This window comes from Aotus nancymaae, unplaced genomic scaffold (assembly GCF_030222135.1).
Source record: "Aotus nancymaae isolate 86718 unplaced genomic scaffold, 86718_ANA_hifiasm-v0.15.2.pri h1tg000014l, whole genome shotgun sequence".
In the NCBI taxonomy this organism is placed as follows: domain Eukaryota; kingdom Metazoa; phylum Chordata; class Mammalia; order Primates; family Aotidae; genus Aotus; species Aotus nancymaae.
In genome coordinates this window covers 11,785,308-11,806,445 of record NW_026988425.1, presented here as the reverse complement: position 1 = coordinate 11,806,445, position 21,138 = coordinate 11,785,308, and the positions used below count along the sequence as shown (strand labels likewise).

Here is a 21,138-nt window from a genome sequence, read left to right as displayed (position 1 = left end):
TTTATACTCACCAATTTTCTATCTACTGCTTTTATCAACTATTGAGAGAGGCATATTTAATTTTCCAACAATGATTATGAATTTTGTCTTTTTCTTCTTTGAATTATATACATTTTGTATTACATATTTTGGATAATGTTTTATGAATATGTAGATTGTATTCTTATGTCCTGATGAATGGACTCCTCTATCATTAGTCTTTGTAATTGTTTTTTAGTTTGAAGTCTGTCTTGTCTGATGTAGCCACTCTGAATTTCTTTTGAATGGTGTTTGATAGTATAATTTTCTGTCCTTTTACTTTTAATTTATCTTTTTGTATTATATTGAAATCTGGCTTTATGTTTACCACATGATATTGGATATCACTTTTTAAATGTAATATGACAATCTCGGCCTTTTATTTGGTAATATTTAATTCATGTGCATTTCATGTGATTATTGTATTTTGGGTTTACATCAATCATTTTGATCATTGTGTTATATTTTTCCTGAAAGTTTCTCCATTCTTTTGGATTGAGTTTTCTTTTAAAGTGTTGCTTTATATCCACTATTGGCTTTTAGTCATAGCTCTTTCTTTTATTTTTACCTAGTAGGTAAACCTAGGGTTTACTGTGTGTGTTTGTATAAGATTTACTGTCTACTGCAAATTATATTGCACTACATAATATACTGTAAGGAAGTTACCATAGTATAATTCTGTTTTGTCTCTCTCAGAATCTGAACTATGATTTTTTCCCTACATATGTTGTAAAGTTCACAATATTAGTTATTTTTGCTTATGTCAATGTTATCTTTTTAAATGATTAAATAATTTTAAAAAACTTTTTTCTTTACCTTAACTTTTACTATTTCTACTAGTCTTCCTTTCTTTGTGTATATCTAGATTTACTATTGTCATCATAATTTTTGTTCTGTAGAATTTCCCTTATTATTCTTTACATTGTATGTCTGTTGGCAAGAAAATGGCTCAGCATTCGTTTCCTGAAAAAGTTTTAATTTATTTTTATTGTTGATTTATTATTTGTTTCCACTAGTTACAGAATTCCTAGTTGACATGTTTTTCTCTCAGCCCTTTAAAGTGTTGCATCGTTGTTTTTTGCCTGTCATAATTTCAGGGGAAAAATCTGCTTAATCCTTACCTTTGATCATTTTTTCATCTCTGTTGTGCTGATAAGCCTGCTTAAGGTACTTTTTAGCTCTGATATTGTGTTTTTATTTTCACATTTTTCATAAGTTTTTCATACTTTATAGTTCTGTTTATTTGCTTATATTCCCATCACTTCATGCATGTCTCTACCTTGTCTATATTAATTGTACTTCTTTTAAAGTTCCTACGTGATAGTTTCAATACCTGTGTAATTTCTGAATCTGAATATTTATTATTTTATTTCTTGGTAGTTTTTTTTCTTTTTGTGTTTGTGGAGGAACAGCAAAATCAAAGGTAAATATGATATATCTCTGGAAATGGGAGTCATGGTGAATCTATTAGTGTTGGAGGATAAGTTAGTAATCAGTATTTTAGCTGTGTTGGGTTTTGTTGTGGCTAGTGTTATCCTCAGTTTACTACAGGCCCAAATGGGTACAGTGATGCACTCTGATTATCTTGTGGCTATGATTGTTCCCCTACTCTGCTTGGGGTGACAGAGGATTGTTCAGACTTCTGTCACCCTATTCTCAGTCTTACACAGTACCTGATTATGTGCTCCACAGAGGGGTGTCTTTCCCTATATATTTGTCCTTCCTGAGAGGTAAAGGGTTGTGGCTTATTATTCAGTGTTACACATGGTGGGTACCAGAAGGATTCTCCAAGTCTAGATTTAGTCTTATAGAACCTATTCTCCTAGGTCTAAGGTTTAGAACCTCTTCAGCATCTCTGATTTATCTTGGGTAGGAGAGAGTTTTCTGTACCTCTCCTAATGGTAGCTGACTTCTGCTTTGTGTCACTCTAGAGCCCTAAAGATTCCCCTTCAGTTAAGGCAGATTGCTTTTGCTTCTACCCTTTAGCCTAAAGCAATGAATTTTTCCTGTTTCCTCATGGTGTGTTGGAGGATTTCCTTCCCATCTCCCTCCTTAAGGAATACACACTTTCTGCTTCCACCACTGCCACTGCTGTCTCCTGCATCAGGCCTGAAGTAAGACATTTGCTGACACTCCTTTAATGCCTTTGTTTTCTAAAGCAAAGGTGTAGAGAAGAGGGTTCTATTTTATACTTGTTGATTGAATTTTTAACTCTAATACTGTGGATGTTTATGAAATGTATTCTCATTGGCCAATACAGTGTTTATGTATAACTCACTTATTTTTGTCCTGGATGGATACTAACGGACATGGCAACAAGAAGTCTAAAAGTTTTTTAAACGTTTAATTTTTTAAATCAGTATTTAAATTGAGCTTCACCATTTCCTTTTCTTTCTTTCTTTTTTTTTTTTGAAACATTCTGTTGCCTAGGCCGGAATACAGTGGCTCAATCTTAACTCACTGCAACCTTCACCTCCCCGGTTCAAGCGATTCCCCTACCAACTGAGTAGCTGGGATTACAGGCAACCAACACTATGCCCAGCTAATTTTTGTATTTTTAGTAGAGACAGGGTTTTACAATGTTGACCAGGCTGGTCTTGAACTTGTGACCTCAAGTAATCTGCCTGCCTCAGCCTCCCAAAGTGCTGGGATTACAGGTGTGACCCACTGCGCCCAGCTGAGCTTCACATTTGATATTATACTTTTTATTATGAGCATTTCCCTCAATGAATTTCATAACATTTTCTCAGGACTTGATTTTAAAGTAGTACTGTACAATATGGTATTACCATGGTACCTAATGGCCTACAAATCTTTTACATAGCATGAATAATACCTTTCCTTTAAATTTACTAATGTGAGAACATTGCCTTAAAAAATGTTATGTAAAAAGTATAGCATGTACCATCAATTTGGCTAACGAAAATGAGCTGCATAACAGCTAAAAATTTGAATGTTTTATAATGACTGATATTTACATTTTTATCATTATTCAGCAATGAAAATATCCTCAGTGATTAATAATTTGGGTTGGCCACCAGTGTGTTTCTGTAACAGTGGCTGTAACACTTTCAGAATCAAGCTAAAAAATAAATAAGGAGACATTTTCTTTGAAAATATTTGAGAACAAATTTGAGTCAATACAATTCATGATTGACTGTAGTAATCCTCCCAATGAACACCCAGCACAAATCCAAAAACTCATTAATTGGAAAAAATTCCATGCATCATTAGTGGTTTTGTTTAATTTGATCTTTTCATTTGTCTTTTGGAAGACTCAAAGTGTCAGAACTTGAAATCTTTACCATGTGCAGATCTTTAATTCTTATTTTATTAAGTGTTTTACTTCTGAATATAATTCTCATTACTCTTGAATATATATTTGAATTGTTGACATGAATATTAAAAGTATGCACAGAATATGAGTTCAAGGAATTTGGAGTTAAATTATCAATGGCTACAATAATTCAGTAATTTTTTTTTTGAGGTGAAGTTTCACTCTGTCACCCAGGCTGGAGTGCAGTGGCGTGATCTTGGCTCACTGTAACTCTGCCTCCCAGATTCATGCGATTCTCCTGCCTCAGCTTCCTGAGTAGCTAGGACTACAGGCGTGCACCACTACGCCTGGCTAATTTTTGTATTTTTAGTAGAGATGGGGTTTCACCATTTTGGCCAGGCTGGTGTCGAATGCCTGACCTCCTGATCCGCCTGCTTTGGCAACCCAAAGTGCTGGGATTACACTGTGAGCCACTGTGCCCAGCCAATAAATTGAGTAATTTTAACATTGGCAATTGAATATTTTAGTTATCTATTTTTACATAACAAATATATCCTAAAATTTAGTGGTCTGTAGTCACATACATTTATTATCTTATGGTTTCTGTGTGTAAGGAATCTGGACATGGCTTAGATGGATTCTCTGTTTCCCAATCTCTCACAAGGCCTGAATCAAGATCTCCAGTCTCCTGTAGATCTTGGAAGGATCGACCTCCATTCTCACCTAGTGGTTGTTAGCAGCATTGAGTTCCTCATAAATTGTTGGACTCAGGTCTTTATATTCTAACTGTCTTTTGGTCAGAGGCCTCCTTCATTTCTTGCCATGCTGATCTCTCCAGTGTGGCAGCTTACTTTATCAAAGTGTGAAAGTCAGACACCACCAGAGAGAGACTACTATCAATATGGAAATCACAGTGTTTTGTAACTTAATTGTGGAAATGATAATCCCATCAATGTTTTTGTGTGGTTAGAGCGAATTTATTCAAGGAGAAGACCATGAATATCAGGATATGGAAATTATTTGGGACTGTCTTTGAGACTACCTACTACAATAAACTACTCATTTGTTACACACACCATATATTGTTTGAATATATTGTTGGAGTAATTAAAATCCTTTATCATAAAATTGTTTTGAAGAATTTGAAACTCATACACTGCTCATTGTTTTTACCATGTCACTAAAACTTCTTCTCAATTGTGCCATAATTTATGACAGCTCTCCAAAACATAGCATTGGAGGTACAGACCAATAGACAGTTACTGCAACATTAATGGAAGGGGTATAACAGAAAGGCCAAGATACGATTTTGTTCACAGTCCTGCTCTGTCATTAACTTTGTATCTCTGAGTCTCAAGTTCTTCTTTTTCTAATGAAGATAACATTGACATTATATTTGATAGTTTTTACACTTTACCTAACATAATAAAAATAAAGCACTTAATATAGTACTACTACATAATAATTGCTACATAAATGGGGTTTATTATTATTATACATGTCATTACTTAAAGAATGAGGAATCCTGTTTTATTGATGGAAAACTCTGAATATATTCTTACTAAACTGAATGTGTAGTTTTCTTATTTGGGGATACACTTGCTGGGCTGATGGTTTATTAGGAAATGGTTTCAGCATATGGAGTACTAAATTAAACTGTTAAAATAATTCACTAGAAAATGAAATAAGAATTGATTTAGTTTTTCTCAGCTAAGTAGAAATGCCTATACTTCTAATTGATAAAGCTAATTTAAATATCTCTCATACTGATTTTAAGCCATTGCCATTGACACTTCTCTCAGAAGTAATTTCTGAAAGTGATTTACAGTGGGGAAGACAGCCTGCCAGATGGTAGGTCTTCCTATAAAGAAGTCAGGGCAGTTAGAACAGTCTAGAACTGACATGGGGTCAACCAACAGGTCATTTGAAGAGACTGTAAAGTTCAAGATCAGATGAAATGTCTTTTTGATTTAGTTCTTTCAATTTTCATGAAGAATTTGGAATAAATTTCCCAACACTTTATTAAGAAAAACCTTAAAGCTGCAGAAATGTTGAAAGAATTGGACAGTGAACAACCATTCCCCACCTAGATTCTGCAGGTGACAATTTGCTCTATGAAGTCTTTCATGTATCAATACACTTTGCCATTTGTTTTTTTTTTTACACACTGCAATAGTTAATTTTATTTGTTCAAGAACTCATATTGCAAGCATTAAACCAAGCATAGGCTTTTGATTCTGTGAGCCCAAATTCACATATTGAAGAAAATCAGAGCAAACTGAGATCCATGTACATGGATGAAAACTAAAGGCTCAGAGTTAATTCCATTGTAGTTTTTAAACTTCTACAGCCTAGACCTCAGCAGTCACAGGGCTTTTAGGTCCTTCTGGATTTCCCACAGGGTATTTGTACTTTTCTTGAGCTGAGCAACCTCTCATCATCCTTTAGCTTCTGGTTAATAACACTGGTGAATCCCTGGGCATTGAAGATACATGGAAGGCTCAGGAAGACTTCATTCTCAGTGCCGTACATCCCTTTACCGTTGTTGACATGGGATGAAAAATCTATCCAGGGATAGATTTTTCAACATGGATTCAATAAGATCAGCCACATTTAATCCAATAGCCCAGTTGGTATATCCTTTTAGCTTGATGACTTCATAGGCGCTTTCAACCACCGTCTTATGCATTTCCTTCCAGTTTTCACTATCATTGTCAGATCCCATTTCTGGATTCGATTCCTGGAGAAAAACACCTGCCACATTCATGCCACTCCACATAGCCACACTTGAGTTGCCATGTTCTCCCAGAATCCATCCATGGCAGCTGCTGGGATGAATGCCAAGATTTTCAACCATAAGGTAGCGAAATCTAGCAGAATCCATGTTACATCCACTTCCAATCACTTAGTGTTTGGGTAATCCACTTAGTTTCCAAGTAACATATGTAAGAATGTCCACTGGACTGGAAACCACAATTATGATGCAGTCAGGACTGTACTTGACTATCTGAGGAATAATGAATTTGAAGACATTAAGATTTCTCTGCACCAGATTGAGATGACTCTCCCCTTTCTTGCTGATGGACTCCTGCAGTTACCACTACAATCTTAGAATTGGTGGTCACAGAATAATCTTTATCTGCCACAATTTTAGGTGTCTGAAGAAATAAGCTCCCATGCTGCAGATCCATAATTTCTCCTCTAAGATTATCTTCCAAAACATGCACAAGAGTAAGTTCATCAGCCAGAGACTTTCCCAGAATGCTGATAGCTCACGCAATACCATCTTGTCCAACACCCACTACAGTGATCTTATTGTTTGGGACTGTTGCCGCTCTTCTGCAACTGGTGCAATGAGTTTTTCCTTAAGAGTTGCCATTTTGCACAGGGAGAAAGAAGGCTCTGGAGACCACTTTAACAATCGTGTGGAGAAGCACCATTTCTTTACTCTTCCATCAATCCATTGTTGGTGCTTTCAGAGTAAGTTGTGAAGCGAAGTACACTGTACACATGATATATTTAAATACTTTATGTAACATCAGCTAGATCTCAGTGTTTCCTTTGCTGCTTTTAAAATAAAAATTTACGTAATATGACATTTATAAGTTTATCATTCAAAAAGTTCTGACAAGTGAGTATTAGATTGTATGTAGATATATTACATGTTAAAAGTCAGAGTTTAAGGAACAGACAATTACATTTTTCTAATATTTGGAGAAAGTAATATTCTTTACCAGAAAATCAATGTGAATTGAAGATGTGATGTTTCATAATACGTGGAAGACATCATCAAAGAATACCATGCACATTAGTAGTTTGACCAATGGTGTCTAGTTTGTGAATTGTCAATCCCTCTGAAAGCTTAATTTATCATTAAAAATAATTTCTGCTACCATGATAATCCTAGTAGTATCAGACAATTGCTGATTAGTTTGTGGGATGCAATGAATCTTTCATTACTTCAAGTGCAGACATGAGCACCTCTTAAAACCCACATTCTGCAGTACCTGAAGTCTCAAAGAATTTTCTCAACTTGTTTAACAGACATAGAGCAACAATTACTGAGTTCTGCATTAGCAGGAGACCTCCTATCAAAGCAGCACATTAATTTACAGTCTGTGTAGGAAAAAAAAAATCTGATATGGAACAGTTGTGTAAACTGTCATAAAGGAAATCTTTTTAACGTAGGGTAAGCAGTCAAGAGAATTTCATTTTAATATGTAAAACTCTTCATGAGCACATCTTAGTTTGTGAGCTGGGACTATTGTCATTTTACTAATTCACCATAGAGTTAACTCTGAAATGTGAATACAGGGCATTCTATTAACTTTGGAGGAGAAGTCAATGCAATGCAGATACCATTTTCTAACTATTAAAGTATTGCATTTTAATTTTTACCTGCAGTTGTGTTCCCCAGTACCATTCTTCTTCTAAGTCTGAGCCTTAAGGGTTATAGTCCCATGGAATGAAATATGAGATATTGCTCATGGTAAAGAGGCAGCTTTGGATCTGAAGTTGCCATTCTTAACCCTTTCACATGACAGATGCACAAATGCCATGGGATGTGCAGTTAGAACAGGATTTTCCATATTCCTTAACCTCCCATAGACCATGTTAGTAACCACGATTAACAGGTTAGGCTATACAGTTTTATATCTGAGTCCATCTCAGACAGAAAGTACCAAAGAGCTCACATTTTCTTTCCTTGACAGTGTTGAAAAAAGGGGACACAAACATGGGGGAAGCAGGCAGTCAGACATACGACCCTGTGTCCACTCTTTAAACCACAAGTCCTGAAAGACAGGGATTAGAATACAGGAGAAAGCCAAAGGCTGAGCACTGCTGAGGGCTCTTCCTTTAGCAGTCAGAGAAGAGCTTGCTTGCATGCCAACTTGCAAGAAGAGAATCACTAACATACCTTCTGAGACTGTTGCAGGCAGTGTGTAGGCCTGTTTAAAGCTCCTGTGCTACCTTGAGAACTCCATAGCAGGGAATGTCATAAACTTCCAAGACAGGGCCCAGGATTCTGCTGAGGCCATTCCTGGAGAGTTTGCCAAGAGTATTTCCATGACCCTGGCAAAGGGGCTGTACAGTAAAAGAGGCAACAAAGTTTACTTGGGCCTAGAGTATCCCAACCTCCTGAAGATTGACTGCACCTTTTGTCTTAAGGAGTCTGCAGGGAATATGCCTTGACCCTAACCATAGGGACAGGAGAGATTGTGAGGTTTCCCTAGCTGGCAGCTGTTTGAATTATTTGCTTTACTGTTCCCATTCCGAAGTATGTCTTTGGGAAGACCCAAAATGAGAGGAAAATAGTGATATCCTAGTTGCTGTTGTCACAGCTACTGAGCCTGAACAGAGGTGGATCCATGGGTGTAGTCTTACTTCCCCATAAGTGTCAGGAAAGAAAATTACTTAAGGTTTTGCAGGGTTTTCTTCATTAAGAAAATCAAAAGAGGTTTTTGTTTCTTTTAAATTCCATATATCTTCTTTCTCTGTTTCTTTCTTTCTTTTTTTTTTTTTTTAATGGAGTCTTGCTTTGTCACCCAGGCTGGAATGCAGTGGCGTGATCTCAGCTCACTGCAACCTCTGCCTTCTGGGCTTAAGCGATTCTCCTGCCTCAGCCTCCTGAGTAGCTGGAATTACAGACTCCCGCCACCACTCTTGGCTAATTTTTGTATTTTCAGTAGATACAGGGTTTTACCACATCTGCCAGGCTACTTTCGAACTCCTGACCTCCAGTGGTCCACCCACCTCAGCCTCTCAAAGTGCTGTCACATTTACAAAGCCAGGTTTAATATTAATGAAATATATATTGAATTTCGACTGTACAGATACTGTTTCAAGTAATATCTTCAAGGAGCAATGCACAGCCCTGCCTGCAAGAAACCCACAATCTAAGAAGAAAGAAAGAATTGTAAATCCTACTTATAAGCCTCTTAACAGGTTCTGAAAACAAATAGGTCTTTGAGATACATGGTGTGTGGTTCCCTCCACTTGTCACCTCCACAGCCACAACTTGTTGCTTAGGAGAGGAAACCCGCTATAATCCAAAACCAAAGTTGCCCATGTAGGTTACTCACAGGGAGGGCTCCATGTTAGCTGGCAGAGAAGCTTTTCCTTGTCGATGTGTGACATATACTGTCTTAGGTAGACTCTTTGGTGTACTCTTATTTAATTTGCTTAGTCCAATATTTCTTTGCCACTTGGATACAATAGGGCATATAGGTTAAGAATGCACATACAGGGCCGTGCATGGTGGCTAACGCTGGTAATCCCAGTACTTTGGGAGACTGTGGTGGGCAGATCACTTGAGGTCAGGAGTTCAAGACAAGCCTGACCAACATGGTGAAACCCCATCTCTACTAAATATACATAAATTAGCTGGGCATGGTGGTGGGCACCTATAGTCCCAGCTACTTGGGAGGCTGAGGCAGGAAAATTGCTTGAACCTGAGAGGCAGGGGTTGCAGTGAGCCAAGATCACACCATTGCACTTCAGCCTGGGAGACAGTGAGACTTTGTCTCAAAAAAAAAAAAAAAAAAAAAAATGCATTCACAGGAGCCAGGCTGCTTGGTTCAGTGGAAATCCTCCAGTCATGAGCTGTGTGACATAAATACTGCACACTGATATTACCAGTATGTGAGTTGATGCTTTTAGTTAATTAATGAATTCATGGGCATTACCATGTTAATGTCAAAGCCCTTATGACAATGTCTAGACATGTCATAATCAATAAATGTCCTTCTTTCCATCTCTGTGTTTCCTTCCTTCCTTCCTTCCTTCCTTCCTTCCTTCCTTTTCAAGATTATTAATAATTGGTTTCCACATTGTTTTATTAGTAAGCATGTATTATAGAGACTACCAAATGAATGACACTTCTAGGCTCTGGAAAGAAATATAAGGTGTGGTTTTGATTTGAATGGAGGAGAACAGGAAAAAGAAAACACCTCATAATATATAACTTCCCTTCATCGCATTTTGAAACTCCCATGAGATTGTTTTGCATGGAGTTGTAATTGAGTCTGTATCTGCCATTTCCGAATCAGATTATGTGCTTCTTTCAAAGCATTAATTTTCTTCTTTTATAATCGTGTATTTCTTAAGTGTTAAGAATATGCTTCTGCTGCTGTTCAACATAAATTGTGAGCCCTGATTAAGCTGAACCATGGTTTTTCGCTTTGTGAGTGGACTCGTATCCCGTCCCCCACAACCTGTGGAGACAGAGCATGGAGACGTCCTTCCACATGTAAAAACAGTCTGATTTGAACAGCCACAGGGCTTTTATGTATTAAGTCTCATCTGACTCAGAATTTCCACCACAGCTGCCCCTCAAAGCTGTCTCCTCCCCTTCCCCGCTACCCTTCCTTTCTCCTTCCCTCCAGTTGGCCTGACACATGGGAAATGGAGTTGTGTTGGTGTTATGCTAACCCTGCTGGCTCTGGCTCGCTCAAGTGCAAGTAACTCGCTCTCTCCCGAGCTCCTCCCCTGTCTCCCTCTTCTCTCCCCTACCTGCTGTCCACTTGGCTTCTCTGGTGCTGGAGCAAGGGGAGAGGGCCTTAGGGAAAAACAATTATACTAATACCAGCCGACCGCAGGCATCCCAGATGTGGATGGAATCACCTCCATGTATTTTTCTGAGGTTCTGCACAAACCCCGGATGCATGTAGTTTGCATGGTAATACAGTCTTCCCACGCACAAAAGGCTTCCCAACCACATCTTGTTTCAGTAGTCTCCTTGTCCCAGCAGGTAGCCCTTGGGGACAGGATCTCTTCAAAAAGGTTCAAGTTCAGTTCTCTTTTGTGTTGTTTAGGTAGCCAGTGGGAACTATATCCTCATTTACTTATCTCACTAAAGAAAGGAGCTTAATCTATTCTCATGATCTCTCCTCACCCTGCACATCATGGCTGCTCCACACTGCATGGGTGGTTTCTCCAGACAGGAGGCAAGTGCCAGCCCCCAGGTGCATGAGGGTCTCCCAGGTCCAGGGTCTCTTGCCAGGTTCTCGCAAGAGTGCTCTAACTGTGTTCTGTGCTGGATGCTAGAGTGGACTCATGGGCTCTGCAGCTCAGCTAGCAACAGGGGACAAGGAGATGCTGTCTCCTTGCTCACAGGCACCCCATGCATCTCAGTGAGTATCGTGGAGACCTTATCAGTGACATGAGATGATGGGGAGGAGCCTTTTCTCTGTTTCCCCAAAGTTAGAAGGACCAGATCTGTCACTTGCTAGCAAGTCTTGGAGGTGTCTGAATTCTCGACCTGTTAGCAAGTCTCGTGGAAGCTGATGGTCGCTGCTCTCAGCTGTGCTCCTGAGAATGTGAACCTGTTTGGGCTTTTGCTGAAATGCCTACACAACATTCTTCATCCTGTTATATTATCAAACTGCTGGCAGAAGTTCTGTTACTTGAATGGCATATGTGATTTGACGAAATCTATCATGAAATACCACTGGTTTTGTGCAACAGTGTGTAGTAGTTACTACTTAATAGAATTATGTAGAAAAAAACCCTTGGGATTTCTAATCCATTAATGTTGCTTATGTAGCCTAGAGAACAACTGATCATGATCATAAATCATAAAACTCAGTTTGAGTCTCCCAAGAATTTAAAAGATAAAATTAATTGATAACTGTCAATTGGTTAAAACAGAATTTATTAAATGACGTCTTTCATATAAGCTTTTGCTATTATTATAATTTTAAAAGTAGGTGTAATTATGGCAGTGTTTTCTACAAGTTCAGTATGTTAAGTAAGTAAAATAGGTGAAAATTTTACATTAATGTTAATTCTAATTCACTGGTACAGAAACTTATAATTTCTCTGTGGTTTTTGAATTAAACTCCTTTTTTATTTTCATTTTATTCATGACAGTTTTCTCAAAATTTCTAGATCTGCCTATATATTACTTCTTAGAGATATCTCTCATCTCTTAATGAGATTTTTGTAGGGATTTGTATGTTTAGATATAATTTATAGATAATTCCTTTTGCAAGTTGGATCCTGGTATCCACAAAATTCTCACTAATGAGAATCTTATGAAATAAAAGATCTTAAAAATAAGTTCTTTAAATAGCATTTACTTCTAAACTATGAACCTATTAAATCTGCTATGGCCAATTATAACTTAACTCCTGTTGATCATGATAATGGAAATATCAACTCCATTATCTTGTTTAGAAATCTTTCATACGACAATCTATGTTGTAGCCTCACAACCGGAAATATATTGTTATTCTGCTATCCTTTTATTTGATGTTTTATTTTGTCAACTAGAGAAAGCTTTATGTTTAGGCAACATTGCAGTGTCCTATTCAGAGTGAAACCTAGGGATTGCTAGCAAGAGCCCTGATACTTGTCCATTAAAAACTGCAGTTTGAATATAATTCAGAGTAGCTTAATCATAACCAGCAGTGGCTCTTTGCTGTCTGGCTTTCCCTTTTCAGCTGGCTGGGAGCCACTCACTTTCCTTTTCCACGTGTGCTTTGCAGCTCTCCAACCTGGCCAGCCCATGTGCTGTCACCATTTCTTGCAAACTTTAAATTGTAGACAGATCTGCCTTAGTGTTATAGAACTCTTTAGCAGTCTGTTACAGCGTTAATTCATCCCTCAGTGATATCCCACTTGTGGGCTTGAACTGCTGTCCTCTAACATATCTTTTCATTAGAAGCTTGTCCAATAGGGACTCAAAGTTCTGTAATGTCAAGATGTCTTCACTTTTATATATGAGATTCCTGATTGCTCTCCGTAGATACACAAAGATATATTCCATTTCAAATGCATTCTATATGCATGTAGGATTTTATAAGATAAAATTTTATATTCAGATGCATTTTATATTCATGTAAAAATATACATTGGTATGATTTAATATGTTTTAGGTACAAATTAATTGAACTTTGAATATTTGAGTTTCATTATTGTTAAAATGATATGCTAGAAATAATAGATACATAAACTAAATGTAATTACATAGATGATGAAAATATATGTCAGGTACATAGATACACATTAAAGAAAAAGCATCTAAATTAAAATAATAGCCTAATTCTATTAGTCATTTCATGGTGGTTGTAATAGATTATGGTTCTCAAGTCATTTTGCAGATTCTTACAGGATTTACCTGGAGTATTAAAAGGGTGTCCATCAGTGCTGTGTGGTAAAGCATGAAAATTATAGCTTCATTTTAATGTCTTGTTCATTTTTCAGTTACATGCATGCTGATTTAAATGTTTGTTCTAGGATGAGTGGGGTGGCTCATGCCTTTAATCCCAGTGCTTTGGGAGTTAGAGGCAGAAGGATCGCTTGAGGCCAGGAGTTTGAGCCCAGCGTGAGCAACGTAGCGAGACCCTGTCTCTACAGAAAAGTTTTAAATAAGTAAATAAATAAATGTTTTTTATTTTAAAACAGATGTGGACTCTTTTAGAAGGTTGATGTTGACATAAAATGAGATATATGTATCACCAAAAATACTGGTTGCTAACAATATTTGGATACGCATTTCGCTTCATAACGGACCAAATTATGAGGAGAAACGGTTGAATATATTTCTATAACAAGTGATAGGAGAAGTTGTTATTCAGGCTTCTGAAATGAAAAAAAATTAACAGAGATCACTTCAGATTGTGAACGTATTCCAGGATTCACATTGCTGAGGCACAGCTATACTATTTCACTTTGTTCTGGAAGAACGTGGTTAAGTCCTGCCCTGCTTAAGGATTGGAATACATTCTGAGAAATGCATCGTGAGCCACTTCGTCATTGTGCCAACATTGTGGAGTGTACTTACACACAAGTAGATGGTACAGCCTATATGGCTCATTGCTCCTAGGCTACAAATCCATACAGCATACCACTGTACTGAATACTGTAGGCAGTTGTAACATAGTGGTAAGTATTTGCGTATTTAAACATAGCAAAGGTACAGCAAAAATATGGTATTCTAATCTTATGAGACTACTTTGATGTATGTGGTCCATCACTGACTGAAATGTCCTTATGCAGTGCGTGACTGTACAAATAAGATTCTAAAACACACTCAAGTATATGAGTATATTGTGGTGTATATATGAATATGTGTGTGGTGGGGTGGTAGTTTGGGTTCCTTTTGGTTACACAAAGCAGGAAAGAACACAGAATTAATGGTGAGACTTTTTTGTTTGACATAGGAAGCGTATCCTGGCATCACGGGCTTTAGTCATGCTTTGACGAGGGCTCCAGTAACTTTTTTGTGTGGTTCTTTGCACTGTGTTTTTTCCTAAGAGTCAGCTTGATGGTAGGCTGTCTTCCCTTATCTGAAAACAAAGGCTACTATGTTTGGATCTCACATTTTCAAATACATTGTTTGGAGAAAGGAACCTTTTAAATTTAGTCATCAAACAAAAGTGCTCAGCTTTACTGTTATTTTCCTGAAATCAAACAACCTGCTTGGATTTGTTTAGACCTGGGATACAACCCCATCACTGCCCCAATGTGGTGGCCAACCAATTCAATGCAAAACTCATGGCCATTGACAAATGGGATGGAAAAGGGATTGATGCTGGGTGAACTCCACGGTGTCTGCTACTGGGGAGTGTGTGGAATAAGAAGATGGGAAGATACAATAGGGGTCATGCCATGTCAGCCTTAGGATGCTTTCCAGTCTTCCAGTTATAAAAGAATAGAAAGCATTTGGATCTGCTTAAAACTGACCTCTTAACCAAAAATATGATTTTCACAGAGTTAAAAATGTTCTAATTCGTCATAAGAATAAAAGTAGAGCTGAAAAACCAATGAAAAGCAGTACCTCTCCCAGCAATTACTATGCACTCCCTCTGCTTTGATATTCCCAACACAACTGGACATCTGTGTTTTACTAATTTATTTGTGTTTATTGTTTATTTCTCTCCTTTTAAAGATAAGCTTCATAAAGACAGGGAGTTTTGACTATTTGGAACCTTGAATGAAATAATGCATGGGGAGAAATGCCAGATATAGGTGAAGGGGAGGAAGGCAGCAAATCACACTGCCACGTATTCACCTATGCAACAATCTTGCATGTTCTTCACATATACCCCAAAACCTAAAATGCAATTGAAAAAAAAAAAAAGAAATAATGCTTCCATTTGGTAGGAAGTTAATAAATATTTAATGGTTACATTGACATTTATACTTTTATTATGTTACAGTGGCAGTTGACGTTTATGAGGATAGCCATTTTAATAATGATTTTTAAAAAATCTTTAGAAAAAGATCATAAAGCACTTACTTATATTTCTCTGGATGCCATATGATGCCACTTGTAACCTAAAACATTGCCCATTTCCCACTGTTCAAAAACAAACAGCTTACCTGTAGATCTAGTGTCTACAAAGAGTCTGAGCTACCAAGCTGGACCTTATAAAGCAAGAGTAGAATTCAATATTTGGTGATCTTGCTGATCTCCCATTATGGAAAGTGGGATTTCATGTGTAATTGTTCTGCTTGATCCTTAAATATCAAAATGAAAATAGATCAGAAGCTTAATTCACTCTCTAGCACTAAGCAATGAGTAATATAAAACTAGGGCATCAATTGGACCCTGTCTAAACAAATTGGAATTGGATGGATCTAAATTTTAAATGCACAAAATGGAAAATTTTGACACCTTTACAATAGCATGCCTTATGCAAGAGAATTTATACTAGCCTCTTGGATTTATTTATGTTAATATACCTTCTTATTTAATGATAATCTTTAAAGAAATCTAATGTGGATGGGTAAGTTGTGTTAGATAGGTGCACACTCAATGAGGGAAATCAGAATGGCCATGAAATTTCACTATCCCATTATACAGAGGACTGGAGGTAGTGTTGTAAGTCCCCAAGGCAGCAGTATTTAACCACATTCTCTGTATTTCTCTCTGCCCAGTTCTCCATTAAGTTTTATGGTGGTGCTCTAGAATGAGCCTGGTCTTTGGAGTTGGACGATCAGAGTCAGATTTTAGCTCAGCAGTGCAGTCAATTCCATCAGGCCTCAGTTTCCTAAGTATCTTTCACAGACCCTGAGTGACTGGTTCCTAAGAAACTCAATGAGAATTTGTTGGCTGAAGGTAAAATCCTTATATAGGTAGAGTAGCGGTTTTTTTATACAAATATTTCACTTTTTTTTTTTTTTTGTAAAATACAAATTGGTATCTTTTTTTTTTTTTTTAATTGCATTTTAGGTTTTGGGGTACATGTGAAAAACATGCAAGGTTGTTGCATAGGTACATTCATGGCAGTGTGATTTGCTGCCTCCCTCCCCCTCACCCATATCTGGCATTTCTCCCCATGCTATCCCTCCCCAACTCCCCACCCCCCGCTGTCCCCCCAACTCCCCCCTAACAGACCCCCGTGTATAGTGCTCCCCTCCCTGTGTCCATGTGTTCTCCTTATTCAACACCCTCCTATGAGTGAGAACATGTGGTGTTTGGTTTTGTGTTCTTTTGTCAGTTTGCTGAGAATGATGGTTTCCAGGTTCATCCATGTCCCTACAAAGGACGCAAACTCCTCGTTTTTAATGGCTGCATAATATTCCATGGTGTATATGTGCCACATTTTTCCTGTCCAGTCTATCATCGATGGGCATTTGGGTTGGTTCCAGGTCTTTGCTATTGTAAACTGTGCTGCAATGAACATTCGTGTGCATGTGTCCTTATAGTAGAACGATTTATAATCCTTTGGATATATGCCCAGTAATGGGATTGCTGGGTCAAATTGAATTTCTATTTCTAGGTCCTTGAGGAATCGCCACACTGTTTTCCACAGTGGTTGAACTAATTTACACTCCCACCAACAGTGTAAAAGTGTTCCTATTTCTCCACATCCTCTCCAGCATCTATTTTCTCCAGATTTTTAAATGATTGCCATTCTAACTGGCGTGAGATGGTATCTCAATGTAGTTTTGATTTGCATTTCTCTAATGACCAGTGATGATGAGCATTTTTTCATATGTTTGTTGGCCTCTTGTATGTCTTCTTTTGTAAAGTATCTGTTCATATCCTTCGCCCATTTTTGAAGGGGCTTGTTTGTTCTTCTTATGGCTTAATGTGTAATAAGCATGTCCAACTCATAGCACAAACTATAGTAGAATTCAGATGATATGTATAAAATAGCACATTATAAAAATAGATGTAAGAACCATTTTCTCCATTGCATGTCACAAAGTATGTCTTTTTTAAAAAAATAGCTCCTTAAGTGACAACAACAGGTGTTGCCTAACTTACCCTAGGATTTTAAGCTTAAAGTGGTATGACAGTACTTAATTAGCTAATTTAGGAGGCACATTGCTTCTCATTTTAATCAGTAGCATACCTCCATACACATACACCCATGTACACATGCCAGGAATTGGGTTGCTTTCCAAATTACAATCATGCCTTATAACAAGCATTAGAGACAAAGTTGTTTTTCAAGTTAATGATTTTTCTGACATGCCACAATTGATATAATTGCAAATTATATTTTACAGTAAGAGGAAAATGTGCTCATTTTAAATTTAGAAATTAACATTTGTTAAAAAGTGGTACTCCACATTTAAACATTTAATTCAATGTACATTTAATTTTCGTAATGTTGCTTGAGGCAATGGTTCAATGTTTTCTTAAAATTTATCAAATTGCCTTTCAAGATTAAGCTTAAAAAGTAATTTTCTATAGTAAATCCTTGAAAAAATTATGAATATCAACCCAAATTCTACCATTATTCATTATGAAGCCCTTCCTTCTTTTTCAAGGTCTGTGTCATAGTCATTGTAATTACTTTTAAAGTTTAAATCATAATCTTAGCAATTTAACTCAAATTAACGTGGTAGCTCAGATAGCAGCTTTAGCAAATGCTCAGGAAATGAACTTAATACCATCTAAAACTACTAAAGGAGATACCAGATATGGATTTTTCATATAAAAATATAGCATAGTATATGCAGATATTTAATATGTTAAAGAATATCAAGTTCAACTTGGTGTGTATAGTCTTACATATAAGTTCTTATATTTAAGATGTCATATTTATAAGGGGACATACTTTTCTCAATATTTAAAAATGAGGTATTTAAAAATCAGGTTCTGTACATTTGCTTGAGGGACTGATAGTTTCTTTGCTATGTTTAGCCTGGGATTTTCAAGGCCAGCATTTATGGGCATGATTATTTCTTAAGTTCTACTCTTCCACTGAGAACTGCTAGAAGACCTCCCTCCTGATAAAATAATTATTTACAGTAGAGCCCCAGTGACTTCCCAGATACTCTGTGCCCTTATAATCATCACTGGTTGCACCATGCTTATGACAAGAGACCAGTCAGTGTTTACAGTCATTTTTTGGTTCTCTTCTACTAAACTGTGACCCTTTGATGAGCGGTGACCAATTTCTATGTCCTGGTGTAGAATAGAGCTTTACCTGGTCCCTGGTTTGTGCCTGGTGATAAATCAGTATTTGGTGATGATGATGAAGTCCATTTGCTATTTGGAGACCTGTGGTCCATCCTGACTCAGTTATTCCTCTCCTTGACAATGATATATGAATTTCTACCATGACTTACTCTTGCTCGATCATTTGTTAGATTCATGCTTTATGGATATCCTGTGGGAGTGAGTAAATTCAGAGTTAGGTAATAAAATTATGAACACGTCTTGATTTTTAAAATCTTCTCGGTATATATTCTAACTAAAGATGACTAAGTTAGAATCCCACCAATCCATTGCTACATGCATATGCTTTTAGAATTTGGAGCTTCTGTAAGAGTCTCTCAAAATTCATCTTTTATGTTCTATAGTATTATGTATAGCTTTACATCACTTTGAAAGTGATGCAATTCAATGGAATCCTAGAATAAATGGATATCCCAACTAGAATCCGATATCAGTTCTCCTAGGAAGCTTAAAATAAGGTAGTCATAGTTAAAAGTTGATTATGAAAACATCCACATTTGTCATCCTTATCACAAGGAGAAATTCGTGTTTCACATTTTGTACATTTATAATTTTGCACAGTGCTCAACCTGCAGCATTACCAAGGAATTATATCCCAAGAATCTTCTTCCAATTATTCCCACACTGAAGTGTCCTCACAGAGCCTCAGCGATGATAATTCTCACAGCTTTCCATTCCAGCTGGACTTGTTCCATTAGTAGTTCGAATTAATTTTCTTAGTATCTTGGATGTTTTGCCTGTGATTGTCAGTATTCTCATTTCCACTTTCAACATCTCTTCATATAATACATACAGAAAACTTATTTTTAATCATTGAGTTGTTTTTACTAAGAAAATGGTAGGGTCCTGAACAAACATGCTTAGAGAAACATTACTGTGATTAGGAAAATGTGGAAAGTTTGGTTTGCGTCACTGTCTCTAGTGAATGCGATTTATATTTTTATCAGAGTTTCTGCCTGTGGTAGAGAGAAGAAAGAAAGCAGATGCAGGAGAATCCAAGGCAATGGGTGAGACCAACTAGAAGGGGAAAATACTAAAATAGAAACCGAGTAGTTATAACAAAAATCAACTTTTGGCAGCTATGAAAAGCACTTCAGAGCAGTTGGCATGAAACTGCTTGTAGACTGAGAGCTGCAGAAAAGCCCTGAGAAGATCTGATTCTACATTAAAGAATTCCCAGAGAAAGTTAGGGTTAAGTAGTGATAGATCTTGTCCTGATGGCTCTGTGTTGTAATTGCCTGTTTGTATCTCCGTTCCCGCCTCTAAACTGTCAGCTCTGTGAGCCGTAGCAGTTTCTGTCTGCTCTTGAGGGAGGGGCTCTCAACTCCTCGACCATCATCTGGCAGGTAGTGGGAGTTCATTAAATATATGGCAATAAGTGAATAAAGTATGTTTAGTTATGGCCAAGTGACTGTAAGTCTTCACATTATGGTTTAAATCTGTGATGTTTAATGTAATGTGGTACAGCTAAGGACAGGAAAGGAAGTGGCCATCTGCTTTTAGAAGTTGTAGCAGAATCTCTTTGGATAGAGAAGTAGGGCTTATTTTGAGGCTTCAGTGCTTATGCCATCCCTTTCAAATTCTAATATGTCTAGTGGTACCCTCCATCTGTTGGGAAGTTCTATTGTAGGGAGCTACTGTTACTGATAAATTATATTTCCTATACTTCTTTTGTACAGACTGAAAAATTAGGGTGAGAATCACTGTTACAAACAGTACATAACCTACCCAAACACAATCATTGATAATATAAGTTAATTTATAGGCTTAGCAGTTCTAATAGATGGCTGTTTTAATATATGTTTAGAAAAAAACATATTGGTTAAGTAGGCCTGTGGGATCACGCAGACATAACCGTTATGCCTCTGTTCATGTGTCTTAGTACGTGCCAATGGCGAAGTTCTCAGAGGAAATACACAGTGTTTGGAGTGGGCTTTGGAAACCTAAGTCTGTAATGATCACATAGTTCACAGTTCTAAGGTTCTATTAGATATAAACGTACATATTTTCAGATTGCCAAAAAATTCTACTACATAGTTCATAGTTCTGAACTCTGTGTTATACACACCTGTTCCTTTGAACTCGACGACCTTGGGAGAGTGGAGCACATTTGCTAATGTAATACTGGGGAGCACTGAGGGCAAAAGACATACAGCCTTTTGAATGTCACATAAATTAAAAACCTAATCAACCCAAGGACTTAGAGTTATGATACACATATCAAAATCTGGGAGGCAGAAGGTAGTAGGCATGGCTTAAGCAAACTGAATCCTCATTTATTGTCATCTAAAGTCAAAAGATAATCTTTAATTGGACACAACAAGCATTCTTTAATTAAGTCTATTATTTAGAGTTGTGGGAGTAACCACTGGGAAAAACACAAATAGAAAAGTGTTAAAGTTGCCAGCAGTAACAGAGG

At 37.1% G+C, this 21,138-nt stretch overlaps 1 protein-coding gene and 1 pseudogene across 6 annotated transcripts in view; one reads left to right on the top strand and one right to left on the bottom strand.

Moving 5' to 3' along the window:
• CTNND2 (catenin delta 2) overlaps positions 1–21,138 on the top strand; it is a 935,473-nt gene that overhangs the window by 77,049 nt on the left and 837,286 nt on the right. The gene's annotated exons all lie outside the window — the stretch shown is intronic.
• Positions 5,661–6,674, bottom strand: LOC110569236 (L-lactate dehydrogenase B chain-like; annotated as a pseudogene).